Source organism: Protopterus annectens, chromosome 16.part0 (assembly GCF_019279795.1).
Source record: "Protopterus annectens isolate FY-2018-M chromosome 16.part0, PAN1.0, whole genome shotgun sequence".
NCBI classification, from domain to species: Eukaryota; Metazoa; Chordata; order Ceratodontiformes; family Protopteridae; genus Protopterus; species Protopterus annectens.
The window spans coordinates 208,477,456-208,494,187 of record NC_056750.1 but is presented as its reverse complement, the minus strand read 5'-3'; the positions used below and the strand labels follow the sequence as shown (position 1 = coordinate 208,494,187).

The following is a 16,732-nucleotide window of genomic DNA, read 5'->3' as shown; positions in this document are numbered from 1 at the left end:
CATGAATACATTTTAAGTATTTTTGATAGGAGGAAGAGGATTGCAGTGGGCCTATAGTTTTTAACTCTGTGGATGTGCCACCTTTGTGTAAAGGTGTAATAATGGATTTTTTCCAGATGGAAGGAATGCATTTTTCTGATATAGATCTACTTATCAGTATACAAATTGGAAAAAGCAATTGCATCTGCAGACATTTTTAAGTAGTCTGAGGAGCATTGGTCAGCAGCTAAGGTGGTTGGTTTTAGCTTCTGTAGGAGTTTAATGGTGCAGATAGGTATTGGGCTGAAGTCAAATAGTTGAGGATATTTACCAACAGGCAACTGATACTGAGAGGATAGTGGAAGTATTAATGTTTGAAAGGGACAAATTAGTCTGTATAAATTAGTTGCTAAACTGTGTGGGAATTAAATCATTATTACTGTTGGATGAAGGGGTGAGGTTGGTAAGTTTGCCTGGATGTAAATGTTTTTTAGAGATGTCCAGAAGAGTTTTGGGTTGTTTTGATGTCAATTTTTGGAGGATGTTATAATATGTTTGCTTGTCATAATTTATTTGGTATTTTGTCCTGTTCCTTAGTTGCCTCAAAAGCTGGAATGTATTTTGTGTTCTATGTTTCAGGCACTCTTTCCAGGGTTTGTCACGCTATAGCATTTTCTTAGTTTATTTTGTTAATCATGGTGCAGGATTGGATTTGACCCTATTAGCATGCACTGGGCAATGTTATTGAGAATTTTTAGGAATACGTCACTGAAGTGTGAGATAGCAGAGTCTAAGAGCAAAGATTTTAGTATTTACCAGATATATTCTCTAAGGATTTAATAAAAGTGTGTCTTTCAAAGTTTTTTGAGTTACGACCTTGGTTGTAAATACTTCTGAGAGCGAGGTAGGATGATGGTCACTTAGGCTGTCTGGAAGGCTACCATCTGCCCTAATTTTTTGGGGTCTATTAATAAGACTCCAGTCTAAGGTTGATTACATCAGTTACTCCACAAAAGTACTGGCAGACAATTAACTGTATAAAGCCGTACAGGTTTATGGAATCAGATGAGTTATAGCTATTGATAAGTTGCCAGTCTATATTTAGGTGTCCTAGTATTATTGTTTCATGTTGCATATGGTGGGATATCCAATTCTGCATATTTTCCACTGTGGTAATGCTTTTACCACGTTGGATATATATAGTTGCTAAAGAAAGAGCTTTCCTATTATTGATTTTGAGATGTGATACAAGGAGTTCCATGTTATTTAATTGTGGTATCTTCTGTCCGTATCTGATTATATTTTGGGAATTATTTTAGATGATGGCTATGCCACCTGACACTTATTTTTCCTGTCAGGCCTAATTACACTGAACCAGGTGGGGTAATTTCATTGCCATTTATGTCTTTTTTCAGCCACGTTTCTGCAGCTGTGATTATGTCTTGGGAATATGTGGCAATACAAGCATGTATGTCCTGCATTTTATTGCATATGCTTCTAAGACTGATATTTAGGAAGAGAGGGCTGGAATTCTGGGATGTGAGAGAAAAAGAGAATGGTTCATTTAATACTATTATGTATGCTGTTTGTGTGGGGGTTTACTATTGTGCTAGGCCAGGGTTTGGGTAAATGCAACTGCCTCTCTTTTTAGAACACATCATTGTCTTAATCTAAAGCAACTGGGTTGGCTTGAACTTCCAAATCAAATTATTTTTCACCAGCTTACTATAGCCCATAAAACCCTGTACCAACCCACCAACACTCCAATACTCACTAGCATTATTACCCCCTACAACAACAACTTGGCAGGAGACTCCCTCTTCTCTAATGTTGTTGGAAAGCACTGGAATCTTTTACCCACTGAACTCATTTCTCTGGCCTCATTAATTCTTTTTAAACAGAAGCTAAAACCTTTCCTCCATACCCACTGGTTATGCCCCTATACTAACCCTGACTAACTTTCCCCTCCCTCACTCTAAATGCAGTCCCCTCACCTGTACTGACTTACCCTTAAGAAATCAAATACTATGTCATGACAACTAAAATATATGTATATAGTAACATCTTTTTGTATCTTTACCATGTACTACTTGAGTTATGCTTACTATGTGTACTGTACTTTATATTACCAACAGAAGGTAAGTTTGTCTGTTGCAACCTTTCATATTGTTTTATTATATCTGTCTCGGAGCTCATCTCTCCTTCTTTTCTGTATGTATCTTGGAGCTTTTCTCCCTGGGCCTCTACTGAAAATGGACATATATACAGTTAGACTAGCTCGGTCAACAAATGTAAAATAAATAAAATAAATAAAATAAATAAATGTCTCCATAAATTTCCCACCCAAAAAGTCATCGAAGGAAAGTATGTAGCAAATGCATTTCTGCTTTTGTTTTATTGGATTTCATATGGAATGGTAGCACACTTAGATTTAAAATACCTGTAACTGAAGAAAAAAAAACTAAGAAAGTTTGCTGGTACAGCATAGGTGTTCTGGACATTTACAGACCTCATTATTGTTGCTGTAGCAAGTATGAGTTTGTAGGACGAACAATTACATTTATTTCAGAGGTATGGTAGTTGGTAAGGAGTGCTAATGTTCTGAGAAGGCACACTAATATGGTTTCAGTCAGAGTCATTTTTTATAACATGTAACATAGTTTGCTGAAGATATTAGTTTGAACTGTAAAATGTTACTGGGCAAGCGTAGCTCTAGTTACATCAGTATAACTACTAAAAGGACAAGCTTGGTACAGCACTTAAGTGGAAGATGCTACTTGTGGGGCAACTGTAACTTGAGTTATGTTCTGATTGTTTTGATACAGAGATAGGTTGTAAGAAGTGTAGGGGTGGAGTTGCAATATTTTAAATGTACAGCAGGAAGGGGTGGGTGGGAATTGTAGGTAGGGCAAGGGAGCGGAGTGAGCCGAGCACAGCGAGGGTGAGTGGAGCAGGGGCCCAACCACTGACTCATCAAAGTATAAGTACTGAAAAAAAAAACAATCAGTAAGCTTTGGCAAAGGCCAAAGATAAGAAGCTTTCCAGTGAAGGTTAACTGTATGAGTTAAACAGTGTAAAACAGAAGCCGAGAGGGGGAGAGGAGAATTACAGGGAGCAGTAGACAAGCCCGTGAAGAGTAAGCAGAGGTTTACATTTGTGCTTAAGGATTTAGAGAGTTTGTTGGAAGATACTGCAGTAAAGGAAGAAAAGGAGGAGGGTGAAGTCTGAAAAAGAAACCAAAGCAAGCAGTTTGTCCTGTTTTAGTGGTGGCAGAGGTGAGGGTGATGACAAGCTATGCATTGGAGTTGTTTGGCCTACACAAAAACCTGCTAAACTGATTTCCCATTATTATGTGCTGTAGTGTATATAATGGTATAGGAGTTTGTTGGAGGTTTTATGGAGCCACATCCTCTAGTACACAGTATGCACCAATACAGCTACTTACTTCAGGTGAGTTGTACATGGACAATCAGCTGTCCCTACAGTCTGATTCTACAAGCTGTAAGCCTTAGCAAATGTTAACTTTACTGGATTACACATACATAACTCCACACACTCTGTCCATTCAAGGATGGACTTCAGGCTTGGGTGATAGTTGCTGGACAGTGATAGTTCCTATATAGCCTGTGCAGTGCATTAGCTGGGACCAGTTTAATCGACTGGTTTGATCAGGGTCAGCAGAGGAGGAGTAGAGATGGTTGAAAGGGATAAGAGAGGTTTCATTAACTCGGGTACTAGATGCTGTTATGGTTAATGTATTACTACATTTGAAGAATTCAGCTTAAATTGAAAAAAAAAAAAAAAAAGATGGGAACAGACAGTGTTTGTTACCAGGTCAGGGCTCCAAAATACCTTTTGCAAATATTTATGCATGACTGCCAAAAGGTGAGTTAAGAGGTCCTTGTGTATGCAAGAGCTCTAATTAGCAAATAAACTTACAATCCAATAGAGCAACATACAAAAGTGCACAACAGTGCAGCACAGTATATCTATCATCAAGTTGGCATTAAACCCTATCTGTCCTTAGAAATAGGTACACCATCATTCTTAAGTATAGGTTAATAAAACACAGCTGATGTGGTCAACAGTTAGTATAACTGAAACTCTACACATTTCACAATGCAGCAATGCAGCAATAAGGGTAAACATTCTATAGTCAAGTCAATTGTTATACTTATATTATTAGGTTTTATGCCTGCTGCATTACATTTGTCTGTGTAATTAGCAGCACAATTTAACCAACATGAACAGTCTGTGGCTAGGCAGAGGGAGAAATTCTAGCAGCTCATTTAAGACGGGAACAAACAAGAACATGTTTTTGTCAAAACCATACAATACTAGCACTAGAACTTTCTCACTATTTGAATAATATAAACACTAGGATATTTTTACTTTAGTATACTGCCTTTTAGAGATATGTTAACAACATATTAAGGAAATAACTTCTAGCAGTATAATTAGATGTCCTTACATTCACCACTGCAGTATTCCTTATGAATGGGATTCCCTGCCATGAATCCCTACATCCAGCCAGTTTACAAAAGTGTACTGTTGCTTTAAGGTACGCTGAACATCACCTGTGCAGTCTTTGCTTAAGGTACGACATAAAGGTGATGTTCAGGTGTACCATCCTCAGAACTTCTTTGACGGCAGTCCGAATGCTGTTTTAACCATTTGTCTGTTGCATACATCCATTTTTTTTACAGTTTTTCTGTTTGTTGGCTTTTCTGTGCTTACTCCTGTTTGCTGGAGTCCTCACAATTGCAATAAGTACCCAGTTGGGTTTTTGGTTACTTTTTCTGTTTGTTTTGTACTGTTTGCGGTTAATGTCCTCCAGGAAGGGTAAATGCCAGTGTGGGAGACTGATTTCCCAAAAAGACCGCCACAATAAGTGTCTTTTTTGTATTGGTGCTGCTTACAACCGTACGTTATGGCCAGTTTGCCAGGTGTTTGTCCCCAAAACTCTCTGTAGTAGGCTTTCTTCCCTTTCTTGTACCTTGAGAACCAGTGACTTAAGCTTCCTGCTGCGGGTACTATGGATGGAACTTCTTGCCAAGAGGGTAAGCCATCTGGGAATAAGAAGGTGCATAAGGTAAGACCAGAATCTTCTGCTGTCCAGCCTCTGCTGGGATTTTCTCCTGAGGTTATTATGCACCTAGAGGCTCACCTGGTTGTTTTGTCAGATTCTTCTACCTCATCTGCATTGGAAGCCAGTGAGGATCAGGTGGGCAGCATATCTGACAAGGCTTTGCAGGCATCGTTTGTTTTGGACATTCATAGGGAACCATGGTTGACTGTTTCTGAGGGGTCTAGTGGGGTTCTGCAGTTTCTCTTTAGGGAAGGAGGTTTCTACTGTGGTTGTGGAATGCCATCTTGAGTCTGAGCCTTCTTAGGTTTCTAGGATGGCTGTCCTTTTAAAAAAGGAACAGAAAACTAATCATGTTTCCTCTGCTCCTAGGGATCCACAATGAGAGTGGTAGGCCTTTACTCAGGGGTTATTTAATGCTTTACTTTCATTGCATCCTCCACAAATGGTTTCAGTTCCTGCTCCTCCTTGGTCCATCTCTTCCCCTAAAAACCCAGAGAATTGCATTCTTCTGAGGTGGATTCTGATGATGGCTCCCTTGCTTATTCTACCCATATTCCTTCTCCTTTAGACTACAGGTTTTAGGAGAAGGATTCTCATACTCTAGATAATCCTTCTGAGGATATTTCCTTTGGGGACATGGTGTCCAGGATGATGGAATTTTTTAAGTGGGATTTTGCCCAGGTTTCGGATATCCATAAGAGGTATTATGAGTTACTGCAGATGGAATCTCCTAAACCTCAGCCATTCCTCCTGTCTTGCCCACTTTATTGGATGTTTTTTTTTCCACTAACTCTAAAGTGACAGATTGTCTGCCTCCTGCTTCCAGGAAGTCTGATAGGTTTTATATGGTGTCTGAGGATTGTTTCTTTCTGTTTAAATGCCTTGCAGCTGTCCCCTCTGTGGTGTCTGTAGCCTTTGATAAGCCATCCCAATTGCTTACTTCGCCCAAGTTACTGCCTTCTGACAAGGACAGTAGGACCATGGATAGGCTGGGTAAGAAAGTTTATACTTCATCTACCCTAGCTTTTAGGGCTATTAATTATCAGACTCATATCTCTAGGTATGCCCTGGCTCTTCTTTCTCGGGCTTGTCAGGTTCTTTCTGATCTTCCAGACGCTGAGGATAAATGTTCTGCTCTTTCCTTACTTGGGATTTCCTCTTAGGTAGTTCATCATTCTATCAAATGTAGTTATGAAGCAGCAGATGCCTCTTCAAGGGCTGCTGCTTCTGGTTCGGTTCTGAGGAGATATTCATGGTTTCGGCTTCAACCTTTGCTTGATGATATTAAGGCTAAATTGCTGGATGCTCCTCAGGATAATACTCTTTTATTTGGTGAAGTGGCTGCTGGTTTATTTAATTCTCTTCAGGACAAGTGGAAGGCTTTACAGGATCTTAAACATGTCTTTGCTTCTCCTGTGCCTAAATTTCAGCAGAACTACCCTTCTAAGCCAGCCTTTGTTTGTAGGCAGTCTCACCCTCCTTCTAAAGGTAAAAAGTGTAGTAAACGGACTCCTCCTGCTAAGGCCACTCAGACTGCAGGGATTCTTAAGCCTTCCTTTCCTGACAAACCAGGTACTGTCTGACTGTCCTCCTGTTCCCAGCCACATTCCTCTTTTTCTTCTCCTTTCTTCTTCTTTGGCTCTGGACCACCTGGGATTCTTGGGTTCTGTCAGTCATTCATCAGGGGTACTTCATGGTCTGGATTTCTTGCCCTCCTTTTATGGGCATTCCTCACCCTCCTTGGGAACAGCTTCCTTTTTCCCAGAGGTTTTTCAGGACCTCTTATCTCAGGGTACTATTCAAGAAGTACCTGTGTCCCAAAGGGGGAAAGGGTTTTACTCAAGAATATTTCTAGCGCTCAGAAAAAAAGGTACTTGGAGACGTATTCTAGACCTCTCCCATCTGAACACCTTTTTGAAGGTGCCTTCCTTTTGGATGTTGCCCCTTTAGTTCCTTTTTCCACTCTTGCTCCCTCAGGCCTTTCTGGTGTCTCTGGACCTCAGGGATGCTTATCTCCCTATTCCGGTCCATCCTCTCTTCAGGAAATGTTTGCCTTTCTCTGTTGCTTCCTGGCATTTTCATTTCTGTGCTTTGCCCTTTGGCCTTTCTACTGCCCCAAGTGTGTTCACCAAATGCCTCACTCCTGTGATTGCCTTTTGCAGGCTTCAAGGGATCCAAATCTTTCCCTATTTGCATGACCTGCTGATTCAGGCGTCTTCTTCAGAGGTCCTTTTTGCAAAGTCTTTATTTTATCATTTCTCTTCTTCAGAGCCCAGGGTTCACAATAAACTTCAAAAAGTCTTCCCTGACTCCTGATCAGGATCATGTCTTTCTGGGTTGCAGATTTCAAATGGTGCCAGTGCTGTAATCCCTGCCTCCTCCAAAGGCATTAAATCTCATTTTGTTCTTTTAAACTTTTCTTCCCCGGCCTTCATTTCACAGGGAGTTTCTGAGAGTTCTGGGGTTCACGGCTTCCACCATTCCAATGACTTCTCCAGTCAAACTCCACATAAGGAAGCTCCAGTGGTTTCTAAAGTCAGTGTGGCTTCAGCATGTGCATCCTCTGGACTTTCCTGTTCCTCTTTTCCTGTGTCTCAAGAAAGAACTTCTGTGGTGGGTTCAGCAGTTGTCTCTGAATCCAGGGCTCCCTTTTCAACCTCCACTTCCCTCTCAGGCTCTGTTCACAGATGCTTCAGATGTGGGATGGGGAGCAATGTTTGGCTCCCTGAGGGTTCAGGGAGTGAGGCTGCCTCATCCATGGAAGGAGCACATCAACATCAAAGAGATGAGGGCTCTTATGCTGGGTCTTCAAGCCTTTCATCCTTGTCTTCTCTGCAGAGCCTCTCAAGGTATTCACAGACAATACTACAGTCATGTGATATATCAACAAACAGGGGGGTATGAGATCCTACCATCTTTGCCGGCTGGCATTTCTGATATGGGATCTAGCTATCCAATATCGTGTGACTCTTCAGGCAGTTTACATTCCTTAAGATTGCGGTGGCAGACAATCTGAGCAGGTCCTTCACTCAGTCCCATGATTGGATGCTTCACAGGGATGTGTTTCCGGACATTGTTCACCAGTGGGGTACTCCTCAAGTAGATTTCTTTGCCTCCCCTCTGAACATACAACCTCCTCTATTTTCTGCCAGAGTCCCAGGTCCTCTGGTTTGGAAGGTGGATGCCCTCTCATTTTCTTGGAAGGGGATGTTTCTTTATGCATTCCTCCCCTTCCTCTCATTTCGAGAGTCCTGTTCAAGATTCAACAGGATGCTCCCAAATATTGTTGTTGACTCCTTTTGGCAGCAACAATACTGGTTCCCTCTACTTCTGCATCTAGCCAGGGCCAATCATCACAAGTTACCTCACAGGGTGGATCTCCTCACACAAGAGAAGGGGTCTCTCATCCACCCCCACCTGTTCACGCTTCAACTGACACTGGGTGATAGGGTTTTGATTCCTCGTAGACACCTTTTTTCTGAAGACATGCTGCAGATCCTTTGGGAGGCCAGGAAACCTACTACTAGGAAATTCTACTTATCTAACTGGAAGAGGTTTTCTATTTGGTGTCTTTGTTGTGACTTAGACCCACTTCCTGTGGATGTTACTTTGGTTCTTTCTTATTTGTGTGAGTTGCTCAATGCTGGTTTGGGCTATTTTTCTATAAAGGCCCACTTATCAGCTCTTTCTGCTTGTCTGCCTTTCACTCCACCATTAGCTTCTAGATTTGAGGCTAAGCAATTTCTTAAAGGTGTCCTTAATATTAGACCTCCCAGGAAGCCTGTACCTCCTCCTTGGGATTTTAATTTTGTTCTGGAAAAATTGACTCAGGTTCCTTTTGAGCCTGGTGTTTCAGCTTCCTTGCAACATTATTCTTGGAAGATGGTTCTTTTGTTAGCCCTTACTTCTGCCAGACAGATGACTGAGTTGCAAGCCCTTATGGCTTGTCCACCTTTTTTGTTATTTCATGAGGACAGGGTGTCCTTGCGTACTAATCCTTCTTTCATGCCCAAGGTGGTTAATGAGTTGTCACTTAATCGGTCTATTAATGTGCCTACTATTTTTCCCTTTCCGCAATCTGAAACAGAGGGTGCTGGATACCTTAGATGTGCATAGACAGCTCAGATTTTATTTGGATAAAACTAAAGCTATCATAAAGTCTGACTGGTTGTTTCTTTTCTTCCTAGGTTTTTAGGTTTGTCTGTTTCCAAGCAAACTATTTCCACTTGGATTTCAAAGACTACTTCCTTTTGTTACACTATTCATGGCAACAGCCTTCCTTCCTCTATAAAGGCTCATTCCACTAGAGCTGTGGCTTCTTCTGGTGCTTTTTTCAAAGGCTTAGACGCTAATTCTATTCTTGAAGCTGCTACCTGTGCATACCTTTACCAAACATTACCAGTTGGATGGTATCTCCAGAGCCAGAGCTGGTTTTGCTGCTGCCATTCTTCATGGCTTCTTGGAGGCCTCTGCTGCTTCCTCCTCCCAAGTCTCTTCTTGAGCTTTGGCACTCTCCCATTTGTAATGAATACTGCAGCGGTGAATGTAAGGACATAGTGCAGTTGTTTAAAATCTTACCATAATGGTAGATGTCCTTGCCTTCACCACTGCATTATTCACTCCCTCCCTCCATCCCTCTGGTCTTTTTCCATTCCTGGCTGTGCAGATTCTCCTTGGTTTTCCTTGGACAGCTGTTCCTGCTGGGGCAATCTGTTCTGAGGATGGTACGCCTGAATGTCACCTTCATGCCCTGCCCTACCCTATGCAAGGAGTGCGCAAGTGGTGTTCAGCCTACCTTAAAGCAATGGTAGACTTTTGTAAACTGGCCGGACAGAGAGCTTCTTGGCATGGAATCCCATTTGTAAGAAATACTGCTGTGGTGAAGGCAAGGACATCTACTGTTATGGTAAGATTTTACACAACTTTACTTTTTAGCTAGTAATACTGTTAGTATGCAGTTTGTGATTAGTTAAACACATTCCTATAAAGACACTGCTATACTACTGAATTAGATTTCACAATCACCACAACCTAACATTTACTAACTGCAGTCTACAGTGTGAATCATGACTTTTCTATGGTATCAATATGTGCTAGCTGCTTGTAACTTACTGATTTGTTCTGACTAAAGGCCATAGACTAAAGAAAAGGTATGCATTCAGTGTGAAATCAAAGATGGTGCCTACAGCAAACAACAGAGCTCAAAGTGAAGGATGGATGATGGTAAAACAGAGCTCCGTCAGAGAGCTGGATGGTGGCAAAGTAAGTTTAAGCAGGAACTAGAGATGTAGATACCCACTGAATCAACAAAGTACAAGTGCTGAAGAAAACAATCAGTAGGCTTTCACTACGGCAAAAGGTAAGAAGCTCGCCAGAGATAGTTAACTGTATGAGTTGAGCACTGTAAAACAGAAGCTGAGAGGGGGAAAAAAAGAATTACAGGGAGCAGTAGACCAGCCCAGGAAGAGTAAGCAGAGGTTTACATGTGCGGTTAAGGATTTAGAGAGTTAGCTGCAAGATACTGTAGTAAAAGAAGGAGGGAGTAGTATGAAGAGTAAACCAAATCAAAACAGTTTGTCCTGTTTCAGTGGGGTGGGGGTGATGACAAGCTATGTATTGGCAGTTATTTTGGACTACACATTATTATGGGCTGTAGTATATGTCAGTGCTATAGGTGCAGTTGGGGCTCTGCAGAGCCACATCCTCTAGTACAGAGTATGAACCAATACAGCTACCTGCTTCAGGTGAGTGGTACATGGACTGGTCTGATTCTACAAGCTGTAAGTCTTAGCTTATGTTAACTTTACCGGATTACATATACATAACTCCACAGTCTCTGTCCATTCAAGGATGAACTTCAGGCTTGGGTGATAGCTGCTGGACAGTGATACTTTCTATGCAGCCTGTGCAGTGCATTGGCTGGGACTGATTTGGTCAGGGTCAGCAGAGGAGGAGTAGAGATGGGTGAAAGGGATAAGAGAGGTTTCATTAACTCAGATGCTAGACACTGTTACAGTTAATGTATTAGTACGTTTGAAGAATTCAGTTTAAATTGGGGAAAAAAATGAGAACAGACAGTACTTGTTACTAGGTCAGGCCTCCAAAATGCCTTTTATAGATATTTGTGCACCACTGCCAAAAGTGAGTTCAGAGGTCCTTATGTATGCAGAAACTCTAATTAGCAAACAAACTTTTACAGTCCAATAGAACAAGATACAAAGTGCACAACAGCATAGCACAGTGTATCTATCAGTCATGTCTGTTGCGTCAAACTGGCATTAAATCAAATCTGTCCTTAGAAATAAGTACAAAGGTATCTGAGGTCTACAATTAACTATTAACTATAGGCTAATAAATCACAGCTGATGTGGCCAACAATTAGTATAACTGAAACTACACATTTCACAGTGAAGCAGTAAGGGTAAACATTCTATAGTCAAGTCACATTTTATACTTACATTACTAGGTTTTATGCCTGCTGCATATTTCTCTGTGTAATTAGCAGCACAATTTAAATATGAACTGTCTGTGGCTAAGCAGAGGGAAAAATTCTAGCAGCTCATTTAAGATGAGAATAAGCAAGAACATGCTTTTGTCAAAACCATACAACACTAGCACTAGAACTTTCTCACTTTGGAGAATTGCATTTAAACAATATAAACACTAGTATATTTTTATTTTAATATAGTGCCTTTTAGAGATATGTTAACAACATATTAAGGAAACAACTTCTAGCAGTATAATTAATTTTAGCTACTAATACTGTTAGTATGTAGTTTGTGCTTAGTTAAACACATTCCTATAAAGACATTGCTACACTGCTGAGTTAGATTTCACAATCACCACAACCTAACATTTCGTATCTGCAATCTAGAAAATGAACCAGCATCTTTTCTATGATATAAATATGTGCCAGCTGCTTGTGACTTACTGATTTGCTTGGACTAAAGGTCAGGGGCTCCAGAAAAGACACGTTCAGTGTGAAATCAAAGATGATATCTACAGGAAGCAACAGAGTTCAAATGGAGGAATGGATGTTGGGAAAACAGAGTTCAGTCAGAGAGATGGATGATGGGAAAGTAAGTTTAAGCAGGCATAAAACAGAGATGTAATTACCCACTGAATCAGCAAAGTACCAGTGTTGAGAAAAACAATCAGTAAGCTTTGGCTATGGAAAAAGTTAAGAAGGTTTCCAGAGATATTTAACTGTGAAGATTGTAAAACAGAAGCTGAGCATGGAAAAGGAAAATTACAGAGAACAGTAGACAAGCCCTGGAAGAGTAAACAGAGATGCACATGTTTGGTTAAGTATTTAGAGTGTTAGCTACAAGATACTGCAGTAAAGGAAGAAACAGAGGAGGGAGTAGTCTGAAAAAGAAACCAAAGCAAATAGTCTGCCCTCTGTCAGTGGGGGGAGATAGTGAGGGTGATGACAAGCTATGTATTGGCAGTTATTTTGAACTACACAAAAAAAACTGCTAAATTGATAGTGCATTATTATGGGCTGTAGTATATGCCTGTGGTATAAGTGTTGTTGGGGGTTCTATGGAACCACGTCCTCTAGTACACAGTATGCACCAATACAGCTACCTACTTCAGGTGACTGGTACATGGACACTCAGCTGTCTCTCCAGTCTGATTCTACAAGCTGTAAGTCTTAGCTTGTGTTAACTTTACCAGATTACACATTCATAACAGCACATTCTCTGTCCTTTCAAGGACGGACTTCAGTCTTAAGTAATAGTTGCTGGACAGTGATAGTACCCAATGCAACCTGGGCAAGACTAGCTGGGACTGCTTTGGTCAGGGTAAGGAGAAGAGGAGTAGAGATGGTAATTCACTCTGACTAGAGGCCAGGGGATTCAGAAAGGCATGCAATCAGTGTAAATTCAAAGAAAGTGCCTACAGAAAACAACAGTCTGTTGTTTTAGTTGTTACATTTCTGGTGTTTGTTTATTTGTGCCAAACCTCTCAACTGTCCATTTTTTTGCAGAATGTCCAGATTTTTTACTCATATTTTGGTCTGTTCCTTAATAAAATTTTGAGGTTACTAGGCTGTCAAGCCAAAGGTTATTTCAAGCCTAGCTGTTTCATCCCAATGTAATTCCATAGATAATCTAGTCAGTACCTAGGGTTGTATTTAGTAATGACTGTCCATGTCCAGGAGGGTTGTGGGCGCTATCTCCAGTAAGAATTTATGGTGCTCCATCCACTCATCCCGGTTCCTTTTGAATGTTGTCATAGAGGTGCTCTGCTTCACATGAATTGCAGCTTATTCCAAAGATATGGCAGTCACTGGAAGACAAATCTGTCCCTCCAGCATGTCCTATTCAAGTCGCAGGCCATATTTAGGTGCCATTTGATTTACGGATGTGCAGCAAATTCATTAGATTTGGCTCATAGATTGCCTGCAAACATTTTTAGCAATATGAGTTAAAATCCAATTAGAAATCACTGCCTAAAATGAAACTTGTTCTGAGTCAGTCCTGGCTGCAACAGAAATGGAGTCATTGTACATGAGTTTACATGTCATTAAGATATGCCATTGTTACATAAAAGTAAGCATTTAAAACTGTCAGAAACCAAAACTGTGGGCATCCAAGAAGGTTTATGACATAAATACTGGTCATACACTTCATACATTACATAACTTCTTTGTATCTTGGAACTTTACTGAATTATTGATAACAGTGACACATCACCCACTTCCCTGTGTGCAACCATCACATTCCAGTGGAAAGTAAATACCAAACGAACATTTATACTCATTCAAAATTTTCAGAACATTTCTGCTATAACCCAAACCATCTCTTCTGAGAGAATGTGTTATGTTCATAGTCCAAAATTTTGTAAATGCATAGCAGTTATCTGTGAAGAGCACAACTACAAGTATATGCAAATAAACCTAACACAGGTTATTCACGCTAAGGAAATGCGAAGGCATTCTGATAAACACCCCTACCTCTGGCAAAAGCTTAAAGTGCCTGAAGTTAAACATTAAGTATATGCGCAGGACTACATGAAATATGTAGCCTTTGTCTAACTTCATATATGTACTCAGGTATTGCAGATGAATGCAGCTATGCACAGTCATGCTTGAAAGACTTATGAATCAATAAGGAGAGAGAGACAGCAGAAACACATCAAGAGGGTCATGTTGGAGGAGGTGGGAGAGGAAAGGCACTATGTTTTCATCATGGGATAGACCTTCACAATTTATGAATTTTTTTTATATAATGGGGTAGTGTAAATGGGAAGTTGGCATAACCGTGTAGGAGAGAGGATAATGAAAGGAAGGGGGTGAGGAGGAGGAGTGTCCACCAACATTTGCCAGTCCACAAGGCCTTAAACATTTCCACTGCTAGACGGTGTTGCAGTGAAAGTGCCCGATGTTTTGGGGGAAGGGGCCTGTGGTGGCGCGTTGGTTGGTGTCGAATGGAGCACTGAGTCTTCCACTTGCTGAAGAGAAGCCACAATTGACTGAAGCCATTTGTCTACTACCTGTTCCACCATGTCCTCAACAAAGGCCTGAAGCCCTTGTTCAATGAGGCATGCCAGGCTGTTATGTGTCAGGGTTTGTTCAGGACCAGTGCCAATGCCCCGACTCTGTGAAAATATCCCTGGATGAGCAGAGTGTGATCATTCCCTAACCTGGGAGGTAAATGGCTGGACTGTTGCTGAGGAATTTGGATCTGTAAAAAAATGAACAGAAATGGGAGAGAGAGAAAATAAAGAAGGACAAAGGAATGCATGATTAAAATAAGAAAAAGGGGGAGAGACACAAAGACAAAATACACACAATACATTCACACAATGTTATACAGCATTCAATTTCTTATTATAAATTTTATTCCTATAAATTTTTATCAAACTAAAACTGAATGTACAGGAAGTGTTTCTGCATATATGACAATAATGATATGGAAATTGCTTAAGCGCATATGTGAATAATGATATGGATATTTTTTATGCACACATAGTAACAATGATATGGGAAGTGCTTATGCATTCTTAGGAAGAAAAAGTGGATTGCTATCAGTCTTGGTGGAGTTTACATTTTGCACTCTACTATAGTAACATAAATGATAATTACATTCCATATTTGAGCCTGATATGCATTTGCTTGCAATATTGCACTGAAACCATGCTCTATAAATAGTTGTATTTATATATATGGTAATGAAATCAAAGAAAGCATACTGTATTTATACATTGACATATCTTCTAAATTTGGTTGCAGTAATGTACTGAATACAATATAGGCCTTCATTTACCATGGTTATTATAAAATAATGAAACCAGTTATAATCAAAATATTTATTTACTACCTTATTCATGTTTACTGATGGCTTCAACTAATCTTGTGAGTCTCGTACTATGTGGAACTTTATTGTAAGCAATCTCCTCATCAACAAGACAGAGAAGACATAAGACAATTGTTATTTACCTATATTTCACATTTTTCCTTGACATTTCTGATATAACCACTAACATTATGCAAGACATTTAATTTACTTCTACATTTGCTTAGTACATGAATATTATTAATATCAGAATTTTCATACTGTGCCAATATTTCCAATAATGCAAGTTATAACTTGTAGGACTGTATCTTCCATCAAATTGTTAAATTTATATATGTGTCCTGACAATCGTTCTGCGGACTGTTGTTCCGCTGTGGTGACCCCTAACAGGAAAAGCCAAAAGGAGAAGAAGAAGATACATGTGTGCTCAGCTTGTCTATTTGAGGTTAGGGGTGTTATTTGGAATATTTTTATACATATTCAGTCAATGGTTTGCAGTGCATACTTAAATTGCAGTCTCATCTAACAGTCTACGAATTTCGTTTAGGCAGGAGCAGAAGCTGTACATACATGAAAAATTCAGCAAGTGAAGAATGTTTTTACTTCCTTTCAATTCAACCTTCATTAAAAAATCGTAATACTGTTTCAGAAGGATGCAGTACATATGCTTCAGGAGAATAATGTCTTCTTTCATAGTTTTCTACCTAATAATTGTAAACATATAAGGTGGTGGTTTAGAAACGTATACAGAAGAAATACAAATTGCCATCTTTCAAGTGAATTACTATGTGCTGGTCATTCACTTGACAATGCAACATCCACCCCCTCCCCCAGCCTCCACTCTGACCAGGGTGTGGTGCCTGACTGACAGTTCAGCCATCTAGGATGTGTAGTTAATATTGTGGAAGAAATGACTGTCGTATAAAATCACTATACTAAATAAATATTTTCTGGCCTACACCAACAAAAGCTTTTCTTTACAAAAACTGTCTGAATGTACTTCAGTGGGTATATAAGGTAATACCTACTGTAAATGAAATTATGTGGCAATGCAATTTGAGTGTGCATGAATGCATACATTTATATACATAAAAAATTAGAAAGTGTACTCATGCAAATATATATCTGTAGTTTTTAGACATGTGTATGCACACTTACACATATTTCTTTACTCATACATATACATTTTTATTTAGAGTCAAATGTGTTATTAAATAAACATTATATTATATTTTTGTAAACAGATGCAGTTCTGTGTCCAAATAAATGTATGCTTTATCTTACAATATAACTTTATAGATACATATTTGCAGTTACATATATTTCTTCTACCAAAACCTTTTTATAGTTTATTTTTTAA

At 39.8% G+C, this 16,732-nt stretch overlaps 1 protein-coding gene across 2 annotated transcripts in view; it reads right to left on the bottom strand.

Annotated features, from left to right (window-relative positions):
• The window catches only part of LOC122790770 (probable N-acetyltransferase CML5), a 110,808-nt gene that overhangs the window by 70,504 nt on the left and 23,572 nt on the right, over positions 1 to 16,732 (bottom strand). Inside the window, exon 1 of one of the 2 annotated variants that reach the window (XM_044058384.1) lies at positions 12,000 to 12,138. The exons of the other annotated variant lie outside the window; for it this stretch is intronic. The gene's annotated coding sequence lies outside the window, so the exon portion shown is untranslated. Of the gene's footprint in view, positions 1 to 11,999; positions 12,139 to 16,732 lie in introns of those variants that run through there. 2 annotated transcript variants of the gene reach the window in all.